General features: G+C 32.1%; 1 protein-coding gene across 1 annotated transcript in view; it reads right to left on the minus strand.

The window, feature by feature from the left end:
* LOC107680143 (snurportin-1-like) overlaps positions 1 to 255 on the minus strand; it is a 23,667-nt gene extending 23,412 nt beyond the window's left edge. The window contains exon 1 of the mRNA XM_016475918.1: positions 251 to 255. The gene's annotated coding sequence lies outside the window, so the exon portion shown is untranslated. The remainder of the gene's footprint in view (positions 1 to 250) is intronic.
* Positions 256 to 7,165: the final 6,910 nt, after the last annotated feature.

Raw genomic sequence — 7,165 nt, forward strand, 5'->3', positions numbered from 1 at the left:
ACAGAGTCAGGTGTGCGAATGACGTTACCTGTGCTTTAGCAGGTGCAGATGCTAATCAGACTCTGCTAATCAGTCTGGTCATGTGATGCAAGTTGTTTACATAATAGTTAGCCAAAAAACACAATTGTCTCTTTACAAAAAAAACAAAAACAAATTGCGACACTGTCTTATTCAGGTGCATGCAAAAAAAGTGTCAAATGCTGAATGTTACATTTTCTATTTATGGCTTGTTGAGTTGCTCCGCCCACACTGAAATCTCATTGGTCCAAAAGTCTGTTCCAGCACTAAAAAAATTAAATAATTTTCATATTCAGTATTTTTTCAGTACAAGTATCTAATCACTTGAGAAGCAAAATGACTTAAGAAAATGTGGGGGAAAATTAATTTTTGCCTAAAACAAGAAAAAAATGTCTGCCAGTGAGGTAAGTAAAATAGTAGTTTTCCCTTTTTTCTTGCCTCATCAACAGATTTTTTTAATTTTATTTAAATTTTAAGCAATGACTTTTGATATATTTTTAAGAAAACAAGTAATTTTGCTTCTCAAGTAAATGTATCTTGATTTAAGAATGTTTAGATATTTGTACTGGAAAAAAGACAGAAATACTAAGCAAGAACATAATTTTTGCATCAAAATAACTATATTAAATGTATTACTCGGTCTGATTGGCTTGGATTTGTTGTTTCGTGCAACATTTCGCTTTCAGTGACAACAGAAATATGACTTGATGCTTGAAACATTCAGTTGCCCAAATTTGCTTGGACTAGATGAGCTAGAAATAGCAGGTTCATGTGGTTTTGCTAACTTCCAGGAAGTTTAATCAGATAAAATGTTAATCCAGCTCCCCTTCAGGCAGAAGAAGATTCCTGAGTTCACGTGAAACATACGGCTCTGATTTGATACAGTGATCAGATGTGACAGTCATATGATATTCATCAGTGATTCAGATGAATAACACCAGGCTTCTTCTGCACCGTAATTCGTGGTTCGGTACTAATTTTTCCCTAGTGTTATTAAGGCAAAACATGTTTTTGTGAACTCTCGGGCAAGAATCCCCACCCACAGACTCCGTATATCAGATGGAAACACTTCAGTATTAGCATTAGCATGTAGCCTAAATGTTTGTTCAGGGTGTTTCTAAAGCAAAAGGGAGCTTTTATCCCCCTCTTCTCCTTTTTGTGTGCCCTCAGGAAAAACTTGAGAGGATTTACTAATTTTTCCTAGTCCTTAATTTTGTCCTAATCCTTAAGGCAAAACATGTTTTTGTGAATTCTCGGGCAAGAATCCCCACCCACAGACTCTGTATATCAGATGGAAACACTTCAGTATTAGCAATAGCATTTAGCCTAAATGTTTGTTCAGGGTGTTTCTAAAGCAAAAGGGAGCTCTTATCCTCCTCTTCTCCTTTTTTTGTGCCCTCAAGAAAAACTTGAGAGGACTTTGAGCTTATATTAATGGTTTTTGTTGTAATTTCCTCCGAAGTAGGCTAATCTTTATTTTTAGTTGTAGTCGCTAGGTTTAAGGTAGGGTGACCATACGTGCCATTTTCCCAGGACGCGTCCTGGCCAGGATTTCTATATTGCCTAAAATATCTAGGTTTTGGCTTTGTTTGCGTGTGCAGACCGATCGGTGTATGACATCAAAATACCAGACAGACGGTTCCTTATGCTTTCAAAATGCTCTCGAGGTATTTTGATGTCATACACCGATCGGTCTGCACACGCAAACAAAGCCAAAACCTAGATATTTTAGGCAATATAGAAATCCTGGCCAGGTTTGTGTAAATCTCAAGGCTGCAGTCGAAGTAGACTCTGTGGTTAAGAGTTGTGATTTTTTTTACAATGCTTTTAGTTTAACTGTAAAACCTCTCAAGTTTCAGATTGTAAACTTGGATGTTTACTGTTTGCACACTTAGTAACTGAGAACCGAAATGTAAACCTTTGGGTTTACTGATGTTTTGCTTTATAGGTTACTTGTTAAAAATGGAGCAGATTTTACGGAAGCCCGTTTCCTTTATGGATTAAGATAATTAAAAATGTAACTGTGACTTTATATCTCACAATTCAGACTTTTTCTTGCAATTCTGAATTTATATATCTCAATTCTGACTTTTTATTAACACACAGTTGTGAGTTATGAGCTAAGAATTGCAAGATATAAACTTGCAATTCTAAGAAAAAAAATTCAGAAAAGTTGAAACATTTATTTTTTATTTTTTTTAATTCTGTGGTGGAAACAAATAAATTGGAATTGTGAGATTTAAACATAATTTTAGGAAATAATTCAGAATTGTGAGATTTAAAATTGTAATTCCGAGGAAAAAGTAAAAATCCTTTTTCCCCTCAGAATTTATATTAGAATTGTGAGATAAAAAGTCACAATTACCTTTTTAATTTTTTTTATTCTGTGGCGGAAACAGGCTTCCATAGATTTTGTCTCAAGCAATTTATTAATAAATAATAGTCAGCATGAAATCAAAATCAAACTTGTTTACTTTATTAATACACACAAATGCCATTTTTCAATAGATAAACGCATATATTTTCTCTTTACCCCAAAATATGTTTTTGCAAACTGCATTTCATGTTGACTTTAACATGAACAACCTGAAGAATATTTTAAAGAACTGAACAGTCTTGTGGTTTGCAAAAAAAGCTATGTTTAGTGTCCGCAGAAGGAAATGTTCATCGTTTTCGAATCAGTTAAAGCAACGCTGAGCGATCCCATAGGGGATTTCTTTTCTGGTAAATGGGAAAAAAAATGCACATAAACAAAAGCCCCTGCTTCTAATTCTCTGGAAAACCTTGGACCGTAAATAGACCATGTGTCGGGGTTGCGTGTGTCCACTTGATGACTTCACTCACATTCCGGGATACAGCTGAGCTCAAACACACAGCAGAGTTCCTCACGCTTTAGTCATACCAAAGCAAAGATAGTTTTCCGTGACTAATCCAAATATTACATTTGCTTAATGATCTTTTTGCATTTTGTAGTGGCAATGTCACATCTGAAGACGGAATCCACACATCCAGAGAAAAATAGATATTTTAATGAGTTGAAATATCAAGAAACTAAGAACAACTGCAGAAATGGACAGGAAACATTTCTTGGGGAAAGGCAGACGTCACATGGATGATTTCAGACTTTTTTAGGATGCGTGAGGCCGCGTCCAGCACATTGCTCTCTGTTTACTCACTGTAAGGACAGTAGAATTTATATAATGTGTAGATTTTACACTTTTTACACATTCTGGTGTCCAACTGGGGATCTGAATAAAGAGATCTCAAAATGGTTTCAGTTTCTTTATTGGTTTAGGGGCCTTTTTTTTTTAATGAAAACGTTCTTGACTGGCACAGATTTATGAGTAATTGCATTCTGTTATGAACCAGTCAATAAAATGGCACTGAAGTAGCAATGCCAACAACATCACCAGATAAAAAATACCACATCGCCTTTTAGTTACCTCATTAGGGAACACGTGGGCACATAAAATATTTAACATTTACTTACTTTCATGTAAAATGTATATTTATTAAAAATTAGTAACATCACAGACAGTATAAAACTATGACATATGAAGACTTAAGATTTTAAACAATTTAACAACAAAATTAGAATTACAGATTGTGTTCTATCAAGGTTTCCTTCCTTTGTAAACCCATCAAACTTCTGATTATTTTTAAATGATATAATATTTTGAGTTTTGCTAGATTTATGCTTTAAACGAATAATTTATCTATGGGTCAAAGACGTTAAGATGTCCGCATCTAAAGAAATTTACAAAAGTGATTTTATGTCCATAGAAAACACATTAAATGTAAGTAAAGTGTCTATTTTAAGGTTTCAAATACGTTTTTGGAGGATAAAATGACAAAATTTGGTTGAAATAAAGTTAAATTGTCATTCAGTGTAACACAATATTTATGTATAAATTCAAACAAGCTTATTCTGACGTGTACATATTAAAATATATAAAATAATAAGGGAGCATATTAAATTTTATTGTGTTTTAAATGAGTAAAAAATTCTTACTGACAATTGGGCAAAACCTAGGATAGTGGCAAATTTAAAAAATGTAAAATTATAACTTATTAGTATTTGAGGTGAAAGTAATTAGTCTTTTAATATGTCATAAATTGATTTTTGTTGTAAATATGCCTGACAAGATTGTTACACTAAATGACATTTTAGTGGGTCTCTTCTGTAAATCAGGGAAAAATGTATGATATTTATATTTTGCTCAGAAAAACAAAAACAAAATTGCAATTAAATTAAACAGAAAACTTTTAAAAATTTTTTTTGGGGAAAACAACAATTTAAAGCAGTATTACACTTATTGTTTTTATGCTTAAACCCTTTTTCGTCTTTGACCCCTATATATCGTATATTTGTTATTTTCAATTAAATATTGTTTTATTATATTAAATACATATTACATACTATAATTACACAGAAAAAAATAGTAACAAATAGTTTTATTCAAGTCAAAAAATATTATTTAACCAATACATTTTTATACAATTGTATACAATAAAATTATTTTTTATGGGTTAAATCACACCCTAAGGGCAAGTTATTTATTTTTCATTGGCTCAAGTTAAAAAATATAGATGTGAATCATTACCCTACATTTTTTTAATTGGATGAATGAAACATTTTTTTCAGTGCAGTTACAAATAGCTCTTTACAGTAAAAATTGCAGGTTGCCACTCTTTACAGTGTACATAATATTTTTAATATGCATTTTATCACTTTAAAAATAATCAATATAATGAATAAAGTATGTCATGTAAAATTTAGCTTCACTATAAAATGCAGTTTTTAAATGACTCTTTTTATTCATTAAAGGGGTCATATGATGCAATTTCAAGTTTTCCTTTCTCTGCAGTCAAATACATGTCCATCAATGTTTGTTTCTGAAATGTGGGACTGCTCAGATATTGTTTAAACATAAAAGGTGACCCAAATCTGTTCATCATAATTCCCTTAAATGATAAAGTAAAACACACGCATATCTCAGGACACATTTAAAAAAAAAAAAAACATTCTTAGTCTGAACAAGATTCCTCTGGAGGTCACAGCCTTATGAAGACACACAGGAATTTTAGACAGATCTGAAACTGCCAGCCATCTTGTGCGCAGATGAGCAGCTTAACAGCGGGAAAAAATCTAGGAAAAATGGCTAAAAAATATGAAATTAATTAGATACCACTCCTGATTCACGAGATCCTAATTCTTTTTGATTAAATGGGATTAATATTACAATAATACAATGGTAATGAGCTTGAAGTTATTTATGAGAATTTATGAGATTTATTTTCTGAACAAATGTAAGTTCACTCTCACAAAAGCCCTTCACTGGGGCTGTGACCCCTTAAGTGAACAAATCCATAAATACTGGCTTCAAAGTCTCTTGATGTTTCATCCAGAGCTCTCTCTCTCTCTCTCTGTCTTTTAAAGAATTTAACTGAATATAGGCCAAAGGTCTTTTGGCTTCTTAAAGTGGAATTATAGAGGAACTGACAGTGATGCAATGATGATCAATACCAGTGCTGGGAAGGTTACTTTGGGAATGTAATAGGTTACAGATTAGTTACTCTATTTTCTAAATTTTAATATTTTTTTTCTAAACTGTTCATCTTTTTCAAACAGTTAAAGCAGGCAGGGTTAACATTACAGGAGTGCTTAACAACTTACTGTCAGACTTCATCACTTGAAATAAGTTTATAAAAATTTAATTTTAAAGCACAGCCACCACAAAATCTTTAGCACCTTTTTTTGACTTTGAGATCAGATTAACTACAGATTAAAAATCATGACAAGAAATAGTTTAATAGCTATGATAGTGTTTTTGAAATCAAATCTTTGCATCTTTGCAAACTAATCTAACAATGCCTTGGAAAAAAACAGTAAATCTTCAAAAAAAAATGAATAAAGCATATACATAAACCCAAATAGGAAATCAAACAGTTATCGAATAAACGTGTCCTATTCTGTGTCCTCAGCTCCTGAAACATTGGTGTCTCATATTTGAGAAAGAATTCAACTAAAATAAATCAATTAAATCTGTATGTGTGTGTGTGTGTGTGTGTGTGTGAAAATATTCACACCCCCTTTCTAATAGTTTATATTTTCATAACTGTAATTTAATTACATGTTTTTTCTTAATAACTGTAACAGATTGTTACATTTATTTTGTAATTACATTATGCAATTCCGTTGCATTTAACTATTTATTCCCCAACACTGCCCAATACTGTATGAAGAAAGACAACTGATGTACAGTAACGGTTAATTCCTCCCTCTGCTTCGCTTTGGTTTATTCAGTAATTTTCACTTTTCCGTTTACCCATGTATGTGTGATTGTGTGTATGTGTTTGTTTAGACTAGTTATGTGTTCGTGATTTAGTTAGTAAAAGTTTGTGCACAATACACATGAGTTCTCTGGTTCTGATTCTGCTTGCAGATCAATGTCACTTAAACGATATCTAATTTTGCTACATGCTCTAATGCATTAGTGTAAGAAAGTAATTTTCTGTGAAAATTCCACAAAAATAACAATTCTTAGAGTTGATATGAAATTACACTGAATGTTCGCTGGAGGAACAGGTTAGTCATTTGTAATATTAATTTTGCTACAGTTACTTCTGGCAGCTGAGATAAATAATTATAATTTATTATGAATTATTTAATTATTAATTATTTTGAGTTAATTTGCTACAACAGCTAGTATTCATATTTGAAACAAATAATTTGGAAATATACAGAATATAATTTTTGTCATTGGTTTGGATAAAAACATGCTATAGGACAAAAAAAAAGATTAATCTATAATCCACAAACGTGTCACAAAATCAATATTTTAGTTAAGCTTACGATGTGCAACAATGCCGATTTCATCTGCTTTATTTTACTCTTTGTGCTTTATCACTTAGTCATTCTGCAGAAACATCGAGATTATGCCAAGATGAAGATGTTCTGACAAACATAACCTGTATATTTTTAATAATTCATCATGACTTTATGATGTTTTATAAAGAGGGAGCAGACGGGTTACCAAACTCTGCAGATGTAGATACTGGATGTAAGCCTGATCAGAGAGAAAGAGAGTGAGAAAGATGAGGAAACATTTGGACCACACCCCCTAATTGTGCGACCCTTCCCCTG

Source organism: Sinocyclocheilus anshuiensis, unplaced genomic scaffold (genome assembly GCF_001515605.1).
Source record: "Sinocyclocheilus anshuiensis isolate Anshui unplaced genomic scaffold, SAMN03320099.WGS_v1.1 scaffold376, whole genome shotgun sequence".
Taxonomy (NCBI): domain Eukaryota; kingdom Metazoa; phylum Chordata; class Actinopteri; order Cypriniformes; family Cyprinidae; genus Sinocyclocheilus; species Sinocyclocheilus anshuiensis.